Source organism: Protopterus annectens, chromosome 2.part2 (genome assembly GCF_019279795.1).
Source record: "Protopterus annectens isolate FY-2018-M chromosome 2.part2, PAN1.0, whole genome shotgun sequence".
Taxonomy (NCBI): domain Eukaryota; kingdom Metazoa; phylum Chordata; order Ceratodontiformes; family Protopteridae; genus Protopterus; species Protopterus annectens.
The window spans coordinates 14,632,690-14,658,180 of NC_056730.1; positions in this window are offsets into that span (position 1 = coordinate 14,632,690).

Below are 25,491 nucleotides of genomic sequence, written 5' to 3' on the forward strand. Positions count from 1 at the left end.
TTTACTTGTAGTATTGGAGGCTTTCTCCCCAGGCCTTCACTAAAAATGGGTTCCTGAACTCAGTCGGGCTTTCCCCAGTCACCAAATGTCAAAAATAAATAAATTAAATAAATAAATAAATGTTCTGAAGAGGGCAGTTTTGTCATTATGGCTTTTCTTGTTTCATTACTTACTGGAAAAATGTGTAAAACTACAGATTTAAACACACTCTAAGAGGTGGTGCTGGATTATGCAAGGAATATAATTTAATACAACCAGGAAGGAGAATCAAAGAACACATGCATGTCTGCCTGGTCCTAAAACTGTGTGCAAGGGGCCTATGGTTTGAAAATAGCTCAAAGGTAAACTTTATCTGCCACTGACCAGTTGTATTTTCTTTGAATGTTGGTTTCAATGCCGTTTCAGTTACTGAGTTTCAAGGGCAGAGAAGTTGACTGTTAATGCTAAATCTGTTTTCATTGCATGACGTATGGTTTTGTTTAGCAAATGTCTGTCAGTATTTGTGCTATAAAACTTGAAAAAAAAAGATTTAAATTAAATCCAGATATCTGTAATCATTCTAGAAGTAAAGAAAAAATAGTATGAGTACTGACAGGTTTGAACAGTGTTTATGGTAACTGAGGAGTAACCCATACTACCTATCTCGATGTGCTAGAGTAATTCACCATTCAACCCAATATGATATTCATGGGGGATCTCAACTACCCCTCTTTAGATTGGGAATCCTACACTACTTATAAAGCACAATCCCAGTGATCCATAACCTGTGTTAATACCAACATCCTGGAATAATTTGTCCATTCTCCTACCAGGGGTGCAAACATCCTTGACCTTGTTCTCACAAACATGGGGGGGGATGTTCCGCACTCAATGTAATATCTTCGGTCCTTAGATCTAATCATAAAGCAGCATTACTTGAAATAAAAAATCTGGGGATGCAGAGAAACCAAAAAACTCTAGGAACTATTCCAAGGCTAACCTCACTCTACTAGGCAACACCTTGGCTAGATTTCAATTACCTCCACGCCCAGTAAACACCAAAGAATATACTAAGCTATTTACAAAATCTCTGTACAGACATATTGACAGCTGCATAGAGCGAGCTGTGTGCCCACTCATATTAAGAATAAGACAAACTCAAAAGACAAGCCACCCTGGTGGAATCACATCAATTGGTTATACAACAAAAGAAAAAAATCTTGGCCAAGCGTAGGAGGAACAAAGCCATACACACTAAAAGCCCCCTAACCAATCTAAACAGGCAGCTAAAAGGGTTAATTAATACTTCAAAGGATAAATTTGAAGAAAAAAATAGCTTTTCAGGCAAAGGCCGCAAAGTTTTCTACAGCTATGTCCATAACCTCAGAGGAAATACAGAACAGTGCACAGAACTTATTGTAAATGGTATCACCAATACTGGGCACATTGTGGGTGCTGCGAAGAGCACTTCTGGCTAACATCAAAGATTAAAACAATACTAATTTCATGAACTTTAATCACATTTTGTTAGAATAGGGTCCATTCTTGTCATGGTATTAGAAACCCAAAAGACTTGGAGAAATTAAAAAAGAGAGAAACCAAAGACCATTGCCAACCTTTAGGCTGATGTTCAACTTTCTCCCTCCACTAACCCTGATAGTCCAAAGGAAATACCACATAATACAATCCTCCCAACCTTTACTAGGGAACATCAATGCACGTTTCAAAAGTCAAAAACACTACATCGATGGGGCAAGATCACATTTTAGGATATTTAATAAATAGTATAAAACATGACCTCTCTGGTCCACTTGAATCACTTTTCAACTGAAGCCTTTAGTCAGGTTTAGTCCCCAAGGAATGAAAAATAGCTACAGTCATTCCTATGCACAAAGGAGGTCCATCCATTGATCCAGATAATTACAGGCCCATACATCTTACCAGCTTCTTATGTAAGGCCATAGAAAGAATCATGGACATGATAAATGAGGACATGGGTCCAGCATTTGCAGGTTCAGCTTTGTTAAAGAAAGGTCATGCCTATTAAATCTGATGGACTTTTTTGAGAGGGTCACCAAAGCATTGGATGAAGGTAAGACTGTGCACACAGCTTCCCTCACTCTGGTGAAGGCATTTGGTACAACACCCCAACTTGAGCATTACAGACAAGCTCACTAAGTTAGGCATAAACCCTTTTATTACCCATTGGATAGCCAATCAGCTCACTGATAGGACCCAGGAGGTTAAAATAGGTGAGACCACTTCCACCAAAAGGCCAGTCACTAGCGGAGTCTCCCATGGCTTAGTACTAGACCCACTCCCTTTTGGTATCTATTTCTCTGAAATGGAAGCAAATGTTGAAGGTTTATGGCTGATTAAGTTTACAGATGATTGCAAGCTCGGGGTTACCATCGACTCCCCTGTAGACACTACCATTCTTCAAGACAGTCTATCTCTGACTAACAAATGATGCCAAAGCCATGGTCTTAAACTCAATGCTAAAAAATGCATAACTGTACCCTTTGGGAAGTCAACCATCCCTGCTAATTACCATGTTGATAACACACCCCCAACAGTCAACCTAGTGATTAGGGATCTGGGTATGCACATAGACAATAGCCTTACCTTTGATTACCATATGGCCACAATGGTGAGAAAATCCTTTTACTTATAAGGACATGGCATCTAGGTCCAAAGAAGTCATTATCCCACTGTACTCTGCCTTTATCAGACCAGAGTACAATGCTCCCTTTGGTATGTGCCTGAGCAGGCATTTGCAGCAACTAGAGCGACGTCAAAGCTTCCTTACAAAAATAATACAAGGCATAACAAACCTGCCTTGTGCATAGCACCTTAAAGCCCTTTCCCTCTATTCAGTCTCCTATAGATTGCTGAGGATTGTTCTATGCCTGACTTACAAGGCATCCCCAAAACCTACACTTATGAATCTCCTACATATTCGTAAGTCAAAGAATACCAGAAATACAAGGTTTAGGGACCTGAAATTTGTTTGTGACCTAAACAGAACATGCTGGAGATACAGATATGTGTCCCAGAGACTGCCCCTCCTATGGAACAGGCTTCCCATCCATGTGAACCTGAATTTGTCTATTACCCAGTTTAAGCACAACCTAGACAAGAGGATACGGAACAGAAAATTTACACTGGCCCAGGCACCCATGTCCTTTATGGACAGAGGTAGCTTATAAATGCCTGGCCATCAATGTCCTATTTGGCTACAGGAAATCATTACTCTTTCAGGAAAACTTGGATAGGCTTAGAAACCCCCCCCCCCAAGGTCATGAGCCTAATAACAGTATATGAATCTATAAGTAATGGGACACTCTAATGGCTACGGAGGGCTACTGTGCGTGTAGAGAGACCCCATTTCATTACCCTACCTAGGGCCCCATTTGACCAAGATCCGAGACTGATGGAAAGTGCTACAAAAATGACTACTTCATAATGACTGAAGATATAGCTCACAGTGCCTAAATCCAGGCTGCTGGAGAAGGAATTATATGCATGTGTGAATATTCATCATAACAACATATTATGGGCGGTGCAGTGGTCAGCATTGTCACCTCACAGCAAGAGGTTCTCTGGTTCGATTCTTGGCTGGGGTGCTTTCTGTGTGGAGTTTGCATGTTCTCCCTGCATTCATGGGGGTTTCCTCTGGGTACTCTGGTTTCCTCCCACAATCCAAAGACATGCATCTGGAGCATTTCTCCCCAGGCCTCCACTGAAAATAGGCTCTGTCTTAGTCAGACTTTCCCCAGTCAACAAAATGATAAATAAAAATATTTGCCAGAGGCTTTTGCAGGAGGTAAAGAATACACCAACACTTGTCTCTGCAGTTTGCATTTTTGTCATTCTTCCATAATGAAGGATGTGTTTGCCTTACTCCTTCCCATCACATACAGAATATATGAAGGTATTCAGTTTGTGACCTCCATGAGCTCTTCACCCAATAAGGTGATCAGAACTAAGCAGAAATAAGATACTGCAGAGAAAACTTCCGGGTGAGAACAAAGAATGGGCATCGGTTTCTGTGGCACATGCCTCTGCATTTCATGCGATTTCTGTTTGTACATAAATGTAACAAGTTTCTCTAGAGGGCCTCCTCACCAAGTATAAATTACAAAATTTACTAAGCAGTAAAAGTTAAGAGAAAATAGAATGCATATGAACAATGCTCCTATTAAAGATGCTAGGAAGCCAAAGGCAGACGAAATACAAAAAGCCATTGGACAAACATCCTTTTCCCCACTACAAAACTTATCTTCACAGAACATAAATAGATGTCAAAACTAGTTGCAAAGGGGAAGAGAGCTCTAGACAAGACATCACAAAGAAATGTCATCTAATTGCACTACATTGCATCAGCAGCAAACCACATATGGCTCTGATGTTTATGCGCTGTACAACACACTACCACTTTCTGGGATGTGTGGAGGCTTCATAAAAAGCTGTATCTCCATCATTTACACAGTATGTGAAACAAGGGCCCAAATCAGGAGGACTTGTGGCTCATTTTTAACTGCCATTGGGCTCTGTCCTGCATATCACTTTGCAGCAAAGTAGGACTAGCCGCAAACAGAAAGATGCTCCTGGCAGCTGCACTAGTGACCGGTCAAAAGGAGGCAGGGTGGCAGCTGCACTGGTGACTGGTCAAATGGAGGCAGGGTGGGCAGAAAGAGTGTGTGCATACATATAACCTTAACCACACAAAATCATATGCAAGAGAAAAGGAAGACCAACAACTAGAACTGCTTAAAAGGAGTTCTGTTTAGTTAAACTAAAGTTTTTAAAAGAAAAAAACATACTCGACACAGAGTATCTCCTTTCACACCTGTAAGAATATGGAAAGGGAGTCAGACAAGTACTCAACTCACTTAAGAATGGCACAGCATTTCACCTGAATGTGATATGAGTGTGATCCTATTTTATGCCTTATTCTGACCTTAAACAATGCAACTTCCTCCCCCAGTCTAAGCCATGCAACCAGTGGTCTTTGATGTAGTAACAAATAAATATGGGGAAAAGAAAACGGACATGGATGGAAATTAGAGAGCTGAGATGTGAAAAGATCAAGGATGGAAGGACATGCTGGAGGGTGCAGGTAGCAATATATAGGAACAGATCTATTCCCCCTCTGTGCTTCTTCCGGTTTTTTTTTTTTTTTTTTTGCACTCTTTGCTGCTGTTGTCTCTTGATCATTGTCCCCTTATAGGCCAATAATCCTATTTGTTCCTTATCACTGAGATAAGGGTCAACAAGGATTGGGGGGGGGGTCATTTTGGCAACCAGCAAGTTTGGTTTGAGAGTCTTTTCTTCCTGATCCTAGTGGCATTCACACAGCAAGACATTAAGAGGGGGCATGCAATGGGCTGATGGTATAGTATTGTTCCTCACATCTGCATGGGGTATTCCTTCCAAGCAGCCCTGTTTCTCCTCTTGAGGCTCCCTCCAAGCAGCCCTGCCTCTCCTCTCCTCTCAAGGCATGAAAAGTGACTTCCCTAATTTTCATCAGGGTGACAACACATTCTATGTGCCTTGAATGTGTGCAATCCCTTTCCTCTCCCCAGCATAGACAAGCAGGCCAGACATGCCCCCCCCCACCCACAGGGCTCATCCGGTTTGGGACTGCTAATTGAAATCTGGTTGTCTGGATCATGGTTGGGATTCTAACCTATGTCCCTATGAAGTCAGACCAGAGAAAGATATCTTGAGCCATGGAATGGGCCACCAGAATGGGTGGTGGAGAGTGAATTCACAGTTACATTCAAGAAGGCATAAGAGTGGTGAGGGGAAAGGTCAGGATGAAGAGGTGGTAAAATATTAAATGCAGTTAAAGGCAGACTAGAGCATCTTATTGTTTCCTTCTGCCACTATGCAAACATAATGCAAAAACAGAGGGTCAGAAGAAGGGGAGAAGGGAATCCACTGAAGATGAATCTTCAAAACTAACAGCTTTTGGAGAAAAAGGATCAAATGGGGTCATGCAATGATAAAAGACTAGGTGTATCCTGACCTGTGGCTTCCTGTGAATCTGCCACAGTCCAACTGGCCAAAGGCAGCTTTATTAATGACCCACTCTACAATATGCATAAGTGATGTGTTCCCATCAATGACATCACTCAGAAAATGGTAATGCTCCATCAACATTGTTACCCATGTATGTTTTACCCATTTGTATTGTGGCATGGTCAAGCTAGTAAAACAGTGTTTCAGGGGGAGGGAGTGTGCAGATGGCTGCTAATACAGTAGCAGCACATGGGACCAGTCAGGGAGATTCTGGCCTACAGATGTACTGAAGGTACAGTTGAATGAGAGGCTGCCCTCGAAAATACATGGCACCTCGTAAGATACAATGGGAGGCCAAATACTAAAGATGCACAGTGTGTTTGTGGGGCGCATGTACACTTTAACCAGTCTTGGTATTCAGCAGGTTGCTTTTGGCTCCTTGGGATAGGACATGTCAAGGATGGTTGCCAATTACAATTCTAGATGAACAATAAGACTACAAAAAAATAACAGCTGGAAGTAAATTAGAAAGGGGAGGGGCTAGAAGACATCTAAAGATTAGATATGGAGAAATAAAAGCTGAAGTGAAGGAATGGCCCTTGCAGTTTTCTCCTGTAATGTTGAAGTCATTGCCCTCAATTCATGGACAGGGTGCTATGTAGCAATGACCTCTTTTTTTTCCCTCGCAGAATTGGGAATTCTAGCAATGCGTGGTTGAATCTCAGGAACCCACAACTGCATTAAGTGAAAGATTACTACATCACAGGCAGCAGCTTGCAGGGGATATCTTTATTGTTATATGCTGAGCAGTAAGTAGAAGTCAAGACAAGCTAAGCTAGCACTCACCTCAGAATCTGGAAGAAATTTCAGACAGACAAGCACTAAAGAGGGAAAACACTGCTCTAACAAGAACTGCATAATGGCAATCTGATTACAACGGGAAGAAGGGCTTACTTACAGCAACTGTAACCCAACATGAAACAACATGAGCTATGGATTAACATAAGGCACGGTTCACAATGAAGGATCAGAGGCAATAATTAAAGTGGGAGGGTTCATCTATGATAAATTGTTTTTGAACAAAGTAACAAGGCAGAGGTGTGTCCTCTTTCCCCTTTGTTATTTGCTTTATATTTAGTCACTGTGAAAGAAAATAGGGGACTCTGAAATTCAAGGATAAAACTGGTATGGCAATAAAGAAAAAAATGTCTTTATTTGCAGATATTACTTTGTTCCTGATAAATCCAGAAAAGGATATCTCAGTGTCATGGAACTTTTTAAGACAGTTTGAAGTCTTTTTTTGGATATAAAATTAATGAAGATAAAACAAAAGTTATAGCCGTAAATTATGTACCCACACAAACTGGTTCAATAATACCCATATTTATAGGGACACAATTAACATGAAGTATTTAGGGGGTATGGATTAAAAATACTTCTGTTATGACAGCTAAGGATATGTGGGAAGAAACTAAGGAAAAGATGATACAAAAATTGAGAAAATGGAAGCTTTTGTTTGTGGATACGGATAGTAAGATACAAGCACTGAAACTGTTTTATTACCTTTAGTTTTATTTACAGGCCAGGCATTTTTTCCAGCCAAAGGAGAAGTTGTGGACAATAATTAATAAAGAGTTGAAGGAATTTATATGGGAGGGGGGAGATGGCAAGAATTAAGTGCGATAAGCTTGTTCCAACAGAACAAGGTGGTTTAGGATTACCTGATTTGAAGGGATACTTTAGAGTTACACATTTAAGGCTCTTATACATAATCCACTCAGGGGGTTATAATTCAAATTTGAAGTGTATGATGATGCAGCAGGTGGGGAAGTTCAAGAAATAAGGAAAGAGTGGGATTTTATATGTAGATCCTTAATGAAAATAACCTTACAAAACATTATAATCATAAAGTAGCAGAAAGTATTCTAAGAACTAAGCCAACATGAGAACAGAGAAAGGTGATTGTGACAATAGGGATGACTGCAAGTTGGGGCTACAGAAAAAAGGCAAGAGGGGCTGGGATTTATGGAGAAAACGGACAAAGGAACCAAGGCATCAGCAGCAAATAACTAGAGAGAGAAAAACAACAGAGTGGGATGAGGTTAAGAAGACATTTGGACTGCAGTGTAGAAACTGCATTCCCTACTAGGGATTGATATCAGAGTATAGGCAAAGAGAAAGGGATACGGAAATCCTATGTGAAAGACCTGCTGTAGTAGAGTTTTCAGTTGAATCTAGAACAGAAGCTGCTGTTAAAAAGGGATAATTTAGTACGGCATATAAAATATTGCACCATAACTGTAAGAAATAGAGGAAGTTGGAAAAGATTGGGAAGAGAGACTGGAAAAGCAATTTACAAGGGAACAATGGCAGGACATATGCATGGCTCCCAAGTATGCAGCAAACTCCAGAGGGTTTAAGACTAAGGCTTGGAAGTGTTTGCATAGGTATTTTTATACCCCAGACTTCAGAAAGTTTTTCCTCCAGTAGATAGCAAATTTTGGAGGTGTGATGAGGAAGAAAGAGGTAAGTGGGTAAAGTACAATTGTGTAAAATCTTTCCATAACAATAGATGTCCTTCTCTTCACTACTGCAGTACTCTTCAACTAAAGGATCTCCTGCCAAGGATAGCCCAACGTCTGGCCAGAATACCAAAGTCTTCAACTCTTATTGGCGCCATATGTCAGACATGTTCCCCACACATGGCATAGGGCATAAAGGTGATGTATGGACACAAACACTCAGGAATGAAAACGCCCCAGGAGGAACAAAATACCATCAGGGCAAAATAGGAACATCTGCAACCAGAAGTAAAAATAAAGGGAGAAGGGCCCATCAGCCAGGAGGGTAACTAGAACACAGGACAAGAGTCACGACAGAGGGTAAAGGAACGACGTCTACTGTTATGGTAAGATTTTACACAGTTGTACTATGTCCTTCCATATCACTGTTGCAGCATTCTTCACTTAAAGGAGAATACAATAACTCAAGAGGAAGTCTGGGAGGAGGAAGGCAAAGAACCCTCCACAAACCCATGCAGGACAGTCGTGACAAAGTCTACTCTGGCCCTGGAAACAATATCCAATTGGTAATGTTTAGTGAAAGTATGAAAAGAGGACCAAGTAGCAGCCTCAAGGATAGAACTGGCACCCAGACCCTTGAAAAAGGCACAGGAGGATGCAACTGCTCTAGTGGAATGTGCCTCTACAGATGACAAAAGATATTTGCCATGAAAAGAATAACAAAATGGTCTTAGAAATCCAGGAGTTATAGTTTGCTTAGAAACAGCCAAATCAAAAGTTCTGGGGGTAAAAAGAAACAAAAAGCTGTTCAGATTTGTGAAAAACTTTAGTTTTATCTAAATATCTGAGCTGTCAATGCAGATCCAAGGTGTGAAGAACCTTCTCACTGGCAGACTGCAGAGAAGGAAAAAAGGAAGGAAGATGACTAGACTGACTAAGGGACAACTCATTGACCACCTTGGATATGAAGAAGGGATTTAGTAAGAGAAGAAACCAAAAAAGGAGGAATAGCCATGAGAACCTGAAGTTCAGATACTCTCCTGGGTGAAGTAAAAGCCAAAAGCAGAACAGTCTTCCAATACAATGCTGCAAAGAAGCAGGCTGAAAAAGAGACTGGGTCAAATTCTCAAGTATAAAATTGAGGTCTCAAGAAGGCAGAATAGGTGTCCTGGGAGGCCTAATATGAAGGAAGCCTTTAAGGAAATGCTTGACTTCAAAGCTAGAGGCCAGATGATGATTTAAGGGCAGGCAAGCAGAAACTGCTAACAGGAGAGCTTTCACTAAAAAATACACTAACACAGCATAGAGCAGACTGCACAAATAAGTGAGAACCAAATGAACCTCTGCTGATAGAGGATCCTGATGATGTGAGGCACACCACATATTACTATACTGTGGACATGTATAATCTCCTACTAGTGGGTTTCCTGGCCTACTGCAGAACCCAAAGCATGCACTCAGAAAAGAGGTGTCTAAAAGGGATCAAAACCCTATTACTCACAGTGTCAGCTGAAGAGTGGATAAGTGAGGATGGATAAGAGACCCCTTGTCTTGTACAAGAAGATCCACCCACAGAGGTAACTTGTGGTAACTGCCTTGGACAAGTGAGAAACAAGGGGGAAGCAGTGCTACCTGGGCCAAAAGGGAATCACTAGCATGATTTTGGGAGTCCTACCTGATCTTGTGCAGAATTCATGGTAACAGTGAAAGAGGGAGAAAGGCATACAGAAATATCCCTTCCAAGGAAAAGACAGTGCGTCCACTTTCCAAGCTAGAGGACTTGGGACTCTGGAACAGAGGAAGTTGCCTTTTCAGAGTGAGGCAAAGAATACCTCACGCGACTAGCTTAGGAGAAGCGTCAGCAGCTTTGGACCTAGGTGGCCTGTCTCTATCTTTATCTTTGCGTTTTTTCGGAAAGTCGGTAGTCAGGTGGCGTACCAAAGACATATCTGGATAATTGAACTGAGTACCAAAATATTTAGAAGCGAAAATGTACCGACGACTAATAGTTCATGGTTTAAATAAGGCACAAAACTGACAGCGAGGTACGTCGTGGTCAGGGCCTAGGCAAGGAATACAGTAAGAATGAAAATCTTTATAAGGTATTTGCTTTCCACAAGAAATACAATTATTGACTTTTACTGACATCGGAAAAGCAAGAAAAAGTTTCCCCAATGGGGTACTTAGCTTTAATTGAAGACTTCGGTTCTGAAACTTGAAAAAAAAAATATCAGGAGTTGGCCGACCTGCACTTGCGAACTGCTTCTGCTTCAGGCACCGCACGGCAAGAAAGACTGATGTAAAGGCATCGGCTCCATGCTTTATACCCCTGACTACCTGACGTCACGGAGGACGAGACAGCAACCAACGCAGGACCCAAGACTTTGATAATCAGGCCGACAGAGGGCTACTGCAAGCAGATAACCCAAATGTGATGACTGCAACAGTGAAACATGAAGAACATCCAAAGGAACCTCTGCTGATAGAGGATCCTGATGATGTGAGGCACACCACATATTACTATACTGTGGACATGTATAATCTCCTGCTAGTGAGTTTCCTGGCCTACTACAGAACCCAAAGCATGCACTCAGAAAAGAGGTGTCTAAAAGGGATCAAAACCCTATTATTCACAGTGTCAGCTGAAGAGTGGATAAGTGAGGATGGATAAGAGACCCCTTGTCTTGTATGAGAAGATACACCCACAGGGGTAACTTGTGGTAATTGCCTTGGACAAGTGAGAAACAAGGTGGAAGCAGTGCTACCTGGGCCAAAAGGGAATCACTAGCACAATTTTGCAAGTCCTACCTGATGTTGTGCAGAATTCATGGTAACAGTGAAAGAGGGAGAAAGGCATACAGAAACATCCCTTCCAAGGAAAAGACAGGACATCCACTTTCCAAGCTAGAGGACTTGGGACTCTGGAATAGAGGAAGTTGACTTTTCAGAGGGAGGCAAAAAAGTCTACCTGAAGAATACCTCACCGATGGACAATGTCCAGAAACACAACTCTGTAAAGCATCCAATCATGAGATTTTGTGTTACACCTGCTCAATCAGACTGCCACTAGATTGTGTTCTGAAGGAATGTAAACTGCCTAAAGAGTCACTTGATACTGGATAACTAGATCACAGACCTGAAGAGATAGTCTGCAAGGTGGACAGAATTTTGTGCCATACCACATCACTGTGGTGTTGTCTGTGAAAAAAAGGGCCCAGGATGAAAAAGGGAATGAAAGGCTTACAGAGCCCTCATCTCCTTTATGTTGATGTGGTCTAACCTATGAACCTTTGGGGGCTCACAGGAGCTTGAAAAGGAAGCCCTGAGTTGAAAGCCAATGAATCCAACACTGAAGCTCCAGGCTGAGACAGGGAAGAAAAAAGGTACCGGGAACTCCAGGGGGGTGGCAATATTGAAGCCACACAGATTTGAGGTACCACTGAAGTTTCCTCATATGCAGTCTAGTGAGAGGTAGCGCGGAAATGGTGGAAACCATGAACCCCAGGACCCTGAGAAAGTCCCTAGCTGTGAAAGTCACCAGAGGAAGGGATAGGAAAAAGGTTATTAGAGACAATCTTGGTGGTAGGTAGGGATGCCAACGTGGGAACATGATCCAGGAAAAGTGTCAGAACTGATTTCTGGAGGATTTTGGTGAACCCCAGACTGTGCAATAGGCAAGTAGTAAACTTGAGATCCTGAACCAGACTGCTAGGGGAAGGAGACTGAATAAGCAGACAGGGAAAAATCTGAATACCTTGAATCCTGCAAAAGCAATGACAGAGGGAGGCATCTGGTGAATACTTTTATGGCAGTACAGAGGCCAAATGGCAAAGTAGAGAACTGAAAATGCAAGGAAGAGACATAGAAAAGTAAACATTTCCTGGAAAAGGGATGGATGGTGATGTGAAGGTATGCTTCACTGAAATCCAGACAGACCAAAAAGGCCTGCAGAAGAAGAGGAGGAAACAATATCTGAAGGGATAAAAGAAATACTGCTAGTGCGCTGTGACCTATTAAACCACCAGCAAAAAAAAAAAAACAGCAGAAACATACATCCACTGAGCACTTCCTTCATCGGTCCTGAAAAGCCCCCTCCCTCCTTTGTGTTAAAAGTTCTTCAACCTAGCAGTCGGACAACCCTTGTTTCTCCTGCCAACCCTTGCTGACTTGGTCTCCTGCCAACCCTTGCTGACTTGGTCTCCTGAGGCAGTGTAGCAATTGCCTCATGAACACTGACAACCCTCTACTAATAACTCACTATAGTACAGAGTGTGAGAGATGCATCTACACCAAGAATCTTGAATCTCTGCTCTCTCACTCTTGAAACAGTAACACTGAAGAGGTTCAAACCCACCCACCACTACTCAGGCACATAGTACCATTGCTACATTTCCAATATACTGATGTAAAGACTGGCCTCTGTTTGGGACCGAGTGCCTTGGTCTGTCTTTCTCAGATGATGCTCCTCCATCCCAGTTGGGAAACGTCCACTGGCAGTGTAGAACACGCAGAGATTCTAGCCAATACTATATGTGTGTTCTGAAAATCTTCATTACTGACACATAGCTTGTTTTCTGATTGATCATTAAACCACCAGAATACATTAAAAAAAAACACATGTAGTCTGGCTAGAGGCATTAATGTGATGGATGCTGCCACAGAGCCTAGAAGGGGAGGAATTGGTCTCACTGGTGGCTTCTGGTGAGATAAGACTTCTTGGGTTTGTTGGCAAATGGACCTAATTCTTGTTTGAGGAGGTTTTGCCTTGTGTCCAAAAGTGCTCCAATAAACTCTACATATTGGACAGGTTATAACTTGGACTTTTCTAGGTTCACTATTATCACCAAGTCTATATACAGATGGAGCAAAGAGTTCCTGGCTTGAACGAGCAGATTCCTGGAAGGGGCGGTGATCATCCAGTCATCCAAATATGGGAATAACCCAAAAGCCTCCAGTTGTAGATGAGTTGTCACTACTGCCATACAGCTGGTAAGCACCTGTGAGGGGCTGTGGTGAGACCAAAGGGCAGAACTCTAAAATGGTAATGACTGGTTCCCAGCCCGAAGTGAGCATACACCCTGGAATGTCTGTCCATTTTCATGTGGTAGTATGTATCTTGAAGATCTATCAAGCATATTCACTCATTCTTCCTCAGCAATAGGAGAATGGACTGAACTGTGATCATCCGGAATTTTGCTCACAAACTTGATCAGGTGAGTTAGGTCCAAAATTGTCCTTGGGTCCCCATTTTTCTTTGGCACTAAAAAGAATCTTGAATAAATTCCGGATCCCCTTTGGTCTGGAAGGACATCTTCGATCATTCAATGTTATAGTAGCTTCATTATTTCTGAAGTAGCTTCCTCCCTTTATGAGGGTGGAACATCAGGTATTCTTTTGGGGCACAAAGAAAGAGTTTGGAAGGGAATGAAAGCCTCTGGTTATGATCCTCTGCACCCATTTGTCTTTAGTGATGGATGTCCGGGTTGCTGGGTGCAGGTTTAAGAACCCCGCCCCCCGTGACTGTCTTCAGAGTGTTACAGTCAACCATTCAGAAGTGCTGGAAAGGCTTCTCCAGGAAATGACCCCTGAAGTCTTGTTTTTTTGGGTTACTGCTGCCCCTTGGACAACATCCATTATAAGAGTTTCCTCCTCTGCTTCAGGGAGCTCTTTCCCCAGAAGTGTCAGATGCAAAGACCTGCGATTTATGAAAAAAGTTCTCCTTCCTACCTACTGGTTTCTGGTGAAGGGCCTTTGAGAGTCACAGAATTTGATCCCTACAACAGACAGGGATTTACCATCCTCACTTCTTGAGGTCATCTCTAAATTTGGGATCAAACAGAGTTGATCCATCATATGGGGAACTGACAAAGGTCATACTGAAATGTTCTGCAAAATCACAAAGCCACATCCAATCATGCTTTCTTGTGAAAATGTCTCTGAAATGTGCTCTACAGGCAGCCAATGTGAAGTTAGACATAAGGCATATAGAGGCACTGGATAGCAACTATAGGGAAGAAAACTGTAAATCAATGGACTTTTCTTTGATCCACAGTCAAGGTCCCTGGGAGAGAACTGGTAATTTCCTTTGTCAGATCCCTCTGTTAATGAGTGATGTGTGCCAAGTAATTAAGCACTCTTACCAACAAAGTAGAGGAGTCACAAATATGCTTCCCAAATCTGTCCAATGCATGTGACTCGCTATTTGGTGGATGGACAGAGGAACTTTCTTTTGCAAGCTCCTCCTTAGGGGCTGCTGCCGCTACCATGGAATCTAGAGTGGGACCCTTGCTCCAAGGGGGAACAACCAAAAACTCAGACTTTTTGGGAATAGGCTAAGCTGTGTCCGGTTTCTTCCATACTTGGGAGGGATCAGGTCTATCATCTCATCAGTGGGAGGAGCCACCCAATAAGTAGATGGACCAGAACTGAAAGCCTCAAGAAAATTTGATTCCAACAGAGAAGGCACCTGGGTGGACCAACACCCTTTCTGTCTAAGAATTTCTCTGAATGATATGTTCTCAAAGAGAGATCTGGGAAAACCTTCTCCCTCACCAAAATCAGTGGTTGGGGATGCCTCATGGGAATCCAAGTGACCACTCTGTCGATTGTTCAGGGAAGGACTCAGACTGATATTCTCTCTTGGGAGGACAGACTCGAGCCTACCAGAAACTGGGTGTCCCAACAGTGCCAGGAGAGCAGGCTGTGGACCCTGAGAAATCCTATGCAGGAGGGTTGGATCCAGTTCCAAAAAAGGTAAATCTCTAGATTGAGAGAGTATCCTCTCAAAAGCCTTAAACAAGCTCAACACAGGTCCAAGGAGCCTTACCATCAGAGCCAAAATTCCCAAAGGTGGCACAACCTTAGAAGCTCCCAACCCTTTCTGTGTTGGAGGGAAGCCTTCTAGCTTAATTTTTTTTTCTTAGAACTAGGCAGTTTTCTAGTTTCAGCACTCAAATCTGTTTCTTTGTGCTCAGCACTTGTTCAGAACTCATTGTAAGCACTAAATAAGCTACAAATTACTACAGCACTCAACTTTCCTAACTTGTCTAGAGGAAAACAGTTTTTAGTACTTAATAAATAAGCACCTATCCAGGCATATGTAAGGGTCAGCTCCCGGTGTTTTCTCCTGTCTACCTGATGAATCTGGGGATCTTGGGACAATGCAGCAATTGCCTCATGTACACAGACAACCCTCTCCTCCTACCACCCAACACTACAACCTGTGAGAGATGCACTTATACAGCCAAACTGGAAGCAAAGCTCTCTTCACCAAAGACTGGACTGGACTAGACAGTCAAGAGGAGAAGGTAAACACTTGCACCACACCACACTCATCACATAGTCCCTCAAAACCTACACCACCAAAGCACACACACAGAGACACAAAACACACACCTACATTTGCGGAGACTCTCAATAAAAATCTACTCAAGCAACAGGGACCTCCAAAGCAGAATCGCAAGCAACCTCCATCTCCTAACACAACCCAAATGACACATAGCCCACAATCTCAGTGTGCCACTCAACCACAGCCCATAAAACATAACAACGTACCCAACACTCCAGTCATAGGTGACTCTATAGTCAGGCACACTGATGTTCCACTCACCAGGCTAAACAAGGAGAAAGTTACTGTCAGCTGCCTCTCAGGTGCCAGTATCCGCCAGATAACTCACACACTCAAGTCACTCCACAAGTACAAATATGACTCTGTCATTGTCCATGTTGGTGTGAATGACCTGAGACGTACTTCCCCGGACTACATGAAAAGAGACATGGAGGAGCTCTCCGATCTTGTAGCCCAGGCAGGTATGACCCTAGCCCTGAGTAGCATCCTGCCATCACCCAAAATGATACCACAGTACAAGGACAGAATGATTGACTTCAACAATTGGCTAAGCTTCTGGTGTCATTCTAAGGGGATCCAGTATCTGTCTGCCTGGGATGACATGATTGACAAACCATGATGCTTTGCCAGAGATGGTCTGCACCTGTCGCTCTTGGGATTCTGGATACTGGCTAAGGCTTTTTCCACCTCTATAGTGCCTTTTTTAGGCAAGGTTCAAATGACAAATTCACCACCATAACAGGTACACCAAGCAAAATTTGAGGGTATTGCTACTTAATGCTAGAAGTCTAAACCTCAAAATGCACTCACTCGAGTCACTCCTTAAAATGGACAACATTGACATCTGTGCAGTGACAGAGACCTGGTTCAAGGCTCCAGAGAGCAACCCTGCATTACCAGGCTATAATTCATACCACACCTTTCGGCCACCTAACCTGGGCCGAAACACTAAAGCCAGAGGTGTGTCCATATTCATTAAGGATATCCACACCTCCAGCCTAGTTGCTCAGCATAATGCATCCGACATTATCCAAGTGCAAAAACTCTGGGCAAGACCGCAATCCAAATTGTAGCTTGCTACAGATCCCCCACCATGCCCCAGGATTCCCACTCCTCATTTCTTGATACACTGGAAAATATTAGGGTACAACCTAACACCCTAATAATGGGCGATTTCAACTTCCCCACCATTAACTGGGAAAACTGATCATGTACCAACTCTTCTGCTCAACATTTTCTAGAATTCATAAATTCCAATGCCTTGGATGAACTTATCCACACCCCCACCAGGGGCAGCAATAGCCTAGACCTGGTCATTACCAACATGGGCAACTGGTGTTCCACACCAGAGGTCAATAACTCATTGGTCAGATCCGACCACAAGCTAATCACCCTAGACATCCACATCCCCCCCCCCATTAGGGAAACCACCGTAAAAAATTTCGACAAAGCCAACTTCACGCTCAAGACAGAAGTGGCAAACTTCACGACACCCATGCTGATGACCAATAGAGGTACGACTGCTGAATCCTATACAAATGCACTTTATAAGCACTTACACGAGTGCCTGGATCGTGCAATCCCTAAAGGAACCAAGATGCTATCCTCCTAAAAAAGGAAGCCAATCTGGTGGTCCCCTGCCATAAATAAACTCTACAACAGATGAAAGAAACTGTTGCAAAAAAGAGTAAAATCCCATGACTGGAGGAACTCCGTGGTCAGCATCAGTAAGAAGCTGAGAACCCTAATAAAATCCTCCAAAGCTAGTTACGAAAACAAAATCGCCAATGATTCTAAAGACAACCAAGAAGCATTCTATAGATATGCCAAGAATCTCAATGGCAACACTCAGATCTGTTCTGAGTTACAGCACAATGGCACTATATATACAGAAACAACTGATATTGCCAAAATCCTGGCAGATAGGTTCAGTGCTAACTTTACCCCTCTCTCACCCCCTAAAGGGCCCATCTCTATACCGGAAGAATGAAAAGTTCCTGTAATCACAGCTGCACAGGTAAAAAAACACACTCTCCAAAGCCAAGAACACAGCATACATGGGACCTGACAACATCCCAGGCTGCATTCTACATGAACTACAGAATGAACTGGCACCCCACCTAAGTACCATGTTCAATCATAGCCACACCTTAGTCTTTGTGCCCATTCAATGGCACACAGCAACGGTTATCCCACTCCACAAAGGGGGAGCCACCATGGACACCTACAGCCCCATTAGCCTGACGAGCCTGGTCTGCAAATCTATGGACTGTATCATCATGGAACTTATAAACAATGACAGTGGTAATCTCCAAACTCTGGACCCTACCCAGTTCAGCTTTGTAAAAGGCAGATCAGGTCTCCTACACCTGGTAGACTTCTTTGAAGTGGTCACCAAAGCCGTAGATGAAGGTAAGGTGGTTCACATAGCCTATCTAGATCTCGCCAAGGCTTTGGACACCATCCCCCACTCTGGAATTATAGATAAACTCACTAAACTAGGTATAAATCCCTATGTCACAAGATGGGTTGCCAACTGGCTCACTGACAGAACCCACACTGAAAGTAGCAGACTCTAAATCCAACTTCAGACCAGTGACAAGTGGAGTATCACAGGGTTCAATCCTAGGTCCTCTCCTGTTTGATATCTACTTCTAGTACAGGCTAGCTCAGAAGGTCTTTAGCCAACAAAGTTCGCAGATGACTGCAAACTAGGAGCCATAATCAAAACTCCTAATGATATGGACATCCTACAAAAAAGCCTCACTGAGACAGATGCCTGGTGTCAAAGCCATGGCCTTAAGCTCAATGCCAAAAAGTGCATGGTCATCCCTTTTGGTAAAAACTCTGTACCAATGAACTACCACATAGGCGGTAGTCTACTTAACACCAAAAGTGTGATAAGAGACCTTGGGACACAAGTGGACAGTCCTTTGATAATCACATTGCCACAGTAGTCAGGAAATGCTTCTATGTGGCAGACCTCATCACAAAACGTTTCTCATCCAGGAAAAAAGGTCATTGTTCCCCTCTACTCATCACTCATTACACCCATTATAGAGTACAATGCCCCTTTTGGTATGTACATCACAAAACATCTACAAGTGGCAAGGCCGCAGAAATACCTCACAAAGAGGATTGCCGGCCTCAGATGCCCTACACATGCCATCTCAAAAAAATCCAGCTTTACTCTGTCGCATATCGCCTACTCAGAGGTGATCTCTGCCTAACATACAAAGCTATGTCAAACCCAGAGCTGTTGGACATGCTCCACTTAAAGAAATCCCAATCCCTCCGAGCTACATGCTCTGGGGACCTAAACCTTGTCACCACAATAAACAGAAAATGCTGGAGGGATAGACTCCTGTCCCAGAGACTTCCCATATGCTGGAACAAACTACCTATCTATATCAAACAAAGCTCCTCATTAGCACTCAAAGAAAAATCTTGATGATTGGATTGGAGATAGGAAATTCACTCCGGGGATCATTTCTGTGGCTCTGCTTGACAGGAGCACAGGAAAATAATTTTCTTGGGTGGCAAAAGCCAGGGTACTGTTTGGCTAGGCTTATATAGGCCCTAGGGTCAATAGCCTAGTACCTACCTATGAACCTATAAGTTGGGAATCCAAGGCCATCACTGGAGCTAAACTGTCAAGCACAAATATCCCTAGTGGGAAGAAAGGATCCAAAGATCTTGGATCTGATCCTACCCTGTCACAGTTAAATTTGACAGTGCAGTTTAGAGACTCTGACAGCATCTGAGCAGACTTTGTCAGAGAACTCTTCTGAGTAGAGGAAGTATGGAGCCTTGGCTCTGTTGCAGATCTGCCCTGAGCAAGAGTCAGATCCAGGGGCTCTGATCTGAGAGGCTTTATCTGAGAAAGCACCATGAAAGAGAGAGGGGAAATAGTGGTTCTTCTGGCTTAGACAGTAGTCAGATCCAGGAGTACCTCCAACTGGATTTGGGTCTAATGGACACATCTCATCATCCTGTCCCCATCAGCTTTGGTGTGGCTCTGAGAAGACCTAACTGACCTCAGAGAAGTAGATGATTGTGGCCAGGATGGATAATGGAGTCTGTCCTGCAGGATTAGAGACCACAGCCAGGTGAGACAGGATCCAGAGAAAATCAAGTTGGTTACTGATCTGATAACTACTGGATTTGAAGAGACCATTGGCTCCGAAGGTCTAGAGATCTTAGTCAGTGGAGCAAAGGGTGTCTGATCCAGAGATCTCTCTCTTGTTGATTGAGATTTTCCTTGGTCTCTTCCTTTCTTTTTCTCTCTCTCTCTTTTCATCTCCTTTTGCTTTTCCCTGGGTTTGTCAGATGTGTCAGAATATGAAGTTGGAGAAGTGGAAGAAACTGCGGCAGACCTCCCCTATCCTGAAGACAGCTTCTCTCCTGAGGTAGGCTGTAATAGAACCTTTAAAAAAAGTTTGTTTCTTCTTTCTACAATGGCTCATTGCCCAAAAGCCTCTCAGATAGAACAGGCAATATCTAATATGGGAAGGTCTAAGGCAATACATGCATTTCTCATGAGTCTCTGAATCTGGTAGTTTGTGGGAGCAAGCTATGCATTTTTTTGAAACCAGTGGGCTTATCCACCATCCTAACAGCCAAAATAAAGAGGACAAAGAAAAATAAGTTCCCTAGAAAACAGAAATTCTACCCTATTTACTATAATATAAATATATCTGCTTAACCACTACTCTTTTTTTAATTACTTTTTTATGAAATAAATCCTCAAAGGTGCAAGAAGGAAAGTGATAAAGAAGAAGGTATGGAACAGCAAACATATATGATAAGAGAAGAGTTCAAAATTTAAGCCCAAATAAAAGGTACTTATAGACATAACTTTTTTTCTGAATAAACCATTCCTGATCACCAACAGCCTTCAAATGAAATCTGAGGTAGCTTGCTCCTCACAAAGGGATTATGGGTAGGGAAGGAGCCTGAGCACTGCATTCAAAGCTTAGAAGTGGACAAAGCTGGATCAGAGACCCAAATGTTGAGGAATGATCAGAAAAGATATCAAATAACATATTTTAGGATTGTAATGAGTTGGCAGATTTTTTAAATTCTCTAGAGTACTCTTTCAGAAGTACTGGGTGAACAAATGACTGTAACAAAGGAAATGATTCTTTTGAACACACAGGATCTGAACTGCCTACACATAAGGTCTTGTTAAGCTTAATTCTGTTGGGTTCCAGAAAAGCAATTACTAGAAAATGGAAATCAATGTCTAAACCAACTGCATTTTAAGTATTATATATTGTAAAAGAAATAAAATAACTAAAAGTGGGATATTAAAAAGGGAAGGAGCAAATTACATAGAAATAAATTAAATTTGTGGAAATAATACATGCAGAATAATCTTCAGAGGAGTATGAGTGAGCTTTAAGGAAAGCCAGGAATCGACCAATTTATGTAATGCTGGACTGATGATAGTTATAAAGAATGAACACATATGTGATGTACAATGGATGTAAATTGAAAAAAAGTGTTAAACAATTTGTTTTCTGTTAATGTAGGTTTTGCCCATGTCTTAATTGATAATTTAATAAAGGTGTTAAAAAAACATAAGTCAAGATTTAACCTCAGCTACAGCAGAAAATTAATGGGGCTCAAAGTGAGAAGGCAAAATGAGAGAGACAGATGGCACCAGATTATGAACAAGCTGCCACAGCTGACATCACAGGGCAGAAAGTACAGTTGTGTACACTTACCATAAATGTAGATGTTCGACTGTATTCACTGTTGCAGTCCTAACATATGGGGGTTATCCGGCTCCCGGTAGCCCTCAGTCGGCCCGAATACCAGAGTCCTCGGTATATGATGTCAGCTGTAAAACTGATGTCAGAATGTCAGGTATAAAGGGAGGCAGCTCACGCCATTTTCTCAGTTTTTCTTACCTTAACTGTCAGGAGCCCCCAAAAGAAGGCTAACCCAGGAAGGAAACACCCTGGAAACATGCCATCCAAAAAATGAAATATGTAGTCTGTGCCTTAGGAAAAAAGGGGGAATAGAGGGTGGGAAACCAGGACTGCAACAGTGAATACACTTGAGCATTTACATTTATGGTAAGTGCACACAACTGTACTATGTTCTTCGTGTTTCACTGTTGCAGTCCTAACATATGGGTTGATTGTCAAAGCCCAGGAAAAAAACAAAGTGGGGAGGAAGAATCACAGATTAAGGGTTGGTAAGGAGGCCTTGCAAAACTGCAGAGGCAAAACCAGCCCTGGATTTGGAAAACAAAGGAAGATTGTAATGCTTTGTGAAAGTATGGACAGAAGACCAAGTAGCTGCTCCTAGAATGTCCTTAGTAGGCACACCTTTCAAAAAAGCAGCAGAGGTAGAGGCTGCTGTAGTGGAATGGGTCCTAACACCCTGAGGGGGAACCTTCCCATGCTGCAGGTAACAAAAGTGAATACAATGAGCAATCCATTTGAAGATGGCTCGTTTCGAAATAGCTTTACCCTGAGCCCCAGGAGCAAAACTAACCAACAACTGCTCAGACTTCCAAAAGGGTTTAGTCCTGTTTAAGTAAAATCTCAGCTGTCTATGCACATCAAGAGTGTGCAGAATCCTTCCCCTTTATTCTAGGGATTACTGAAAAAGGTAGGCAGGTGAATAGACTGGTTAAGGGTCAGACTGGAAACCACCTTAGGCATAAAGGAGGGATTAGTTCTCAGAGAAACCAGATCTGTATGAAAAATAATGAAAGGTTCTACTGCCATTAAGGCTTGCAGAAGTAATAGCCAAAAGAAATGCAGTCTTCCAGGAGAGAAACTTTAAATCTGCAGAGGCAGCTTGTTCAAAAGGAGGTAGAGTAAGCTTCTCCAGGACAAAATTAAGATCCCAAGCAGGAGTAGGAGCTCTTCTGGGAGATTGCTAGCTCCTCTCAGGAACTGCTTCATCAAGCGGTGAGAAAAAATCGGTTGCTCAAATGAACAAGCAGCAGAAATTGCTGAAGCATGAATCTTGATTGAAGAAAAAGAAAGTCCACCATTAAGCAAGTCTGCTAGATAATAAAGAATGAGGGAAAGAGAAGGATGAGAAGAGTCTTCTCCTTTAGCCTGCATCCAAGAGCAAAATCTCTTCCATTTATCCGCATAGGATTTCCTGGTCCTAGGCCTTCTGGCTTCATGAAGAACTTCAACCACCTGCTGGGAAAGATTTAAAGCATTAGCCAGGCAGGTAAATGCAGAGTTTGAAGATGAGGATGAAGAAACTTCCCCCCTTCCTGAACCAACAGATCTGGTACAAGGGGAAGAAGCCAAGGCTGAGCTTGGGAAAGGTTGCGAAGAAGGGGATACCAATGCTGCCTGGGCCAGTCTGGTGCTATAAGAATAGCCCTTGGTTTTTCATCCCTTATCTTTAGTAGCACTCTGGGAAGAAGAGGCAGAGGGGTGAAGGCATACATTGAGAGTTGTGTCCAAGGGAAGGACAAAGCGCCCACTCGCCAAGCTTTGTTAAACTACCTGGTGCAGAAGGTTGGAAGGAGATGACTGGTGTGACCGGAGAAAAGATCCACTTGTGGAGTGCCCCAATGCTGAATGATGTGCTGGAAGATGATCTTGTTCAGTTGGCACTCGTGAGGATCCAGAACATGTCTGCTCAATTGATCCGCCAAAGTTTAGCCGCCCTGGAAGATACTGGGCTATTAGATGTATGACACACCAACCGTTGAGAAAAAATCTTTATGAAATAGCAAAGCTTTCGGGTTAAGACCCTTCTTCAATACTAATACAATCATGAATGAAACAATTCAATTTAAATAAGAGTCAAGTATCACATGAGCACAGCCAAAATCATGTGACACATAATTACAAAAAAGATACATAAAAAACAACCAATATACAAATGTAAACCAAAATAAAACAATATTACATATAACTATTCCTAAAAATAATTCCAACGCATATATTTAACAGTACAATTTAGTGCGTTACAACTTAACTAAAATAGGTTTCAGAGTTACAGCGGTATTCAAGCCAGGAGGGCAATCAGCAGCTAGCCTTAAGATCCACTCATACTCATTAATTTCTAACAGATTATTGATATCTCCACCTCTAATAGATGCAAGAACCATGTCTATCACCCTAAATTTAAACCTATGATTGGCACCATGAGCCTTAATATGTTTACATAAAGCATTCTTACCATTATTCCTTCTAATTTCAGATTTATGCTCAATGATGCGTTCTTTTAATTTTCGTGTGGTTTTAATAAACAACATTGATGCTACCACAATTAGCTGTTAAATTAAATGTGTAAGTTCTTCCCGTAATTGGATGAACAAAGGAATCATTAGTATTCCCTAAGATATCTGTACATGTACAGTTCATACATCCAAAAGTACCATGACGGGATGTAGTATAAAAATTACGGCCATGGTTAAAATCCTTATAGCATAATTTACTTTTAAAAGTTCTCATATTTCTATATGAGAAATAAGGTTTAATATCCAAAATATTCCTAATCTCTGGTGATGCCATTAGAACAATCCAGTTCTTTTCTATAAACGCTTAACTAAATGAGTTTTAGTATTATATGTAGTAACATATCTGATCTTATCCAATTTTGATTTATCCCTATCCAACTTAGGAACAAGTTCGTTACAAGTTGTAAAAATTGGTCTGAGTGTTGTCTGTCTATCCTTTACGGTGCTAGCTTTTGATCTAATAATAGTCTGGAATCATAACCACTATTTGAAAATTCACTCCAGCTGTATAATAAAGAGTGAATCATCAGTGTTGAGTCTACTGGCTCTAGCAAACTGTGCTTTTACTATTCCTCTAAAAACATGTGGGGCATAAAATGGTATTCTCGGATAGTGATGTGACGTTTTTGGATTTAAAAGTTGTCTTAGAAGATGGGTCACTGCATACCAGCATTCATAAGAAAGAGGTGCATGCTGGTAGATATATACATAGGAACAGTATGCATGCCCCACATGTTTTTAGAGGAATAGTAAAAGCACAGTTTGCTAGAGCCAGTAAACTCAACACTGATGATTCACTCTTTATTATATAGCTGGATGAAATGTTGATTGAATTTTCAAATAGTGGTTATGATTCCAGACTACTATTAGATCTAAAAAATAGCACCATAAAGGATAGACAGACAACACTCAGACCAATTTTTACAACTTGTAATGAACTTGTTCCTAAGTTGAATAAGGATAAATCAAAATTGGATAAGATCAGATATGTTACTACATATAATACTAAAACTCATTTAGTTAAACTTATTATAGAAAAGAACTGGATTGTTCTAATGGCATCAACAGAGATTAGGAATATTTTGGATATTAAACCTTATTTCTCATATAGAAATATGAGAACTTTGAAAAAGTAAATTATGCTATAAGGATTTTAACCATGGCCGTAATTTTTATACTACATCCCGTCATGGTACATTCGGATGTATGAACTGTACATGTACAGATATCTTAGGGAATACTAATGATTCCTTTGTTCATCCAATTACTGGAAGAACTTACACATTTAATTTAACAGCTAATTGTGGTAGCATCCATGTTGTTTATTTAGCTACTTGCACCTTATGTTTTTCCTTTTATGTGGGGAAAACCACACGAAAATTAAA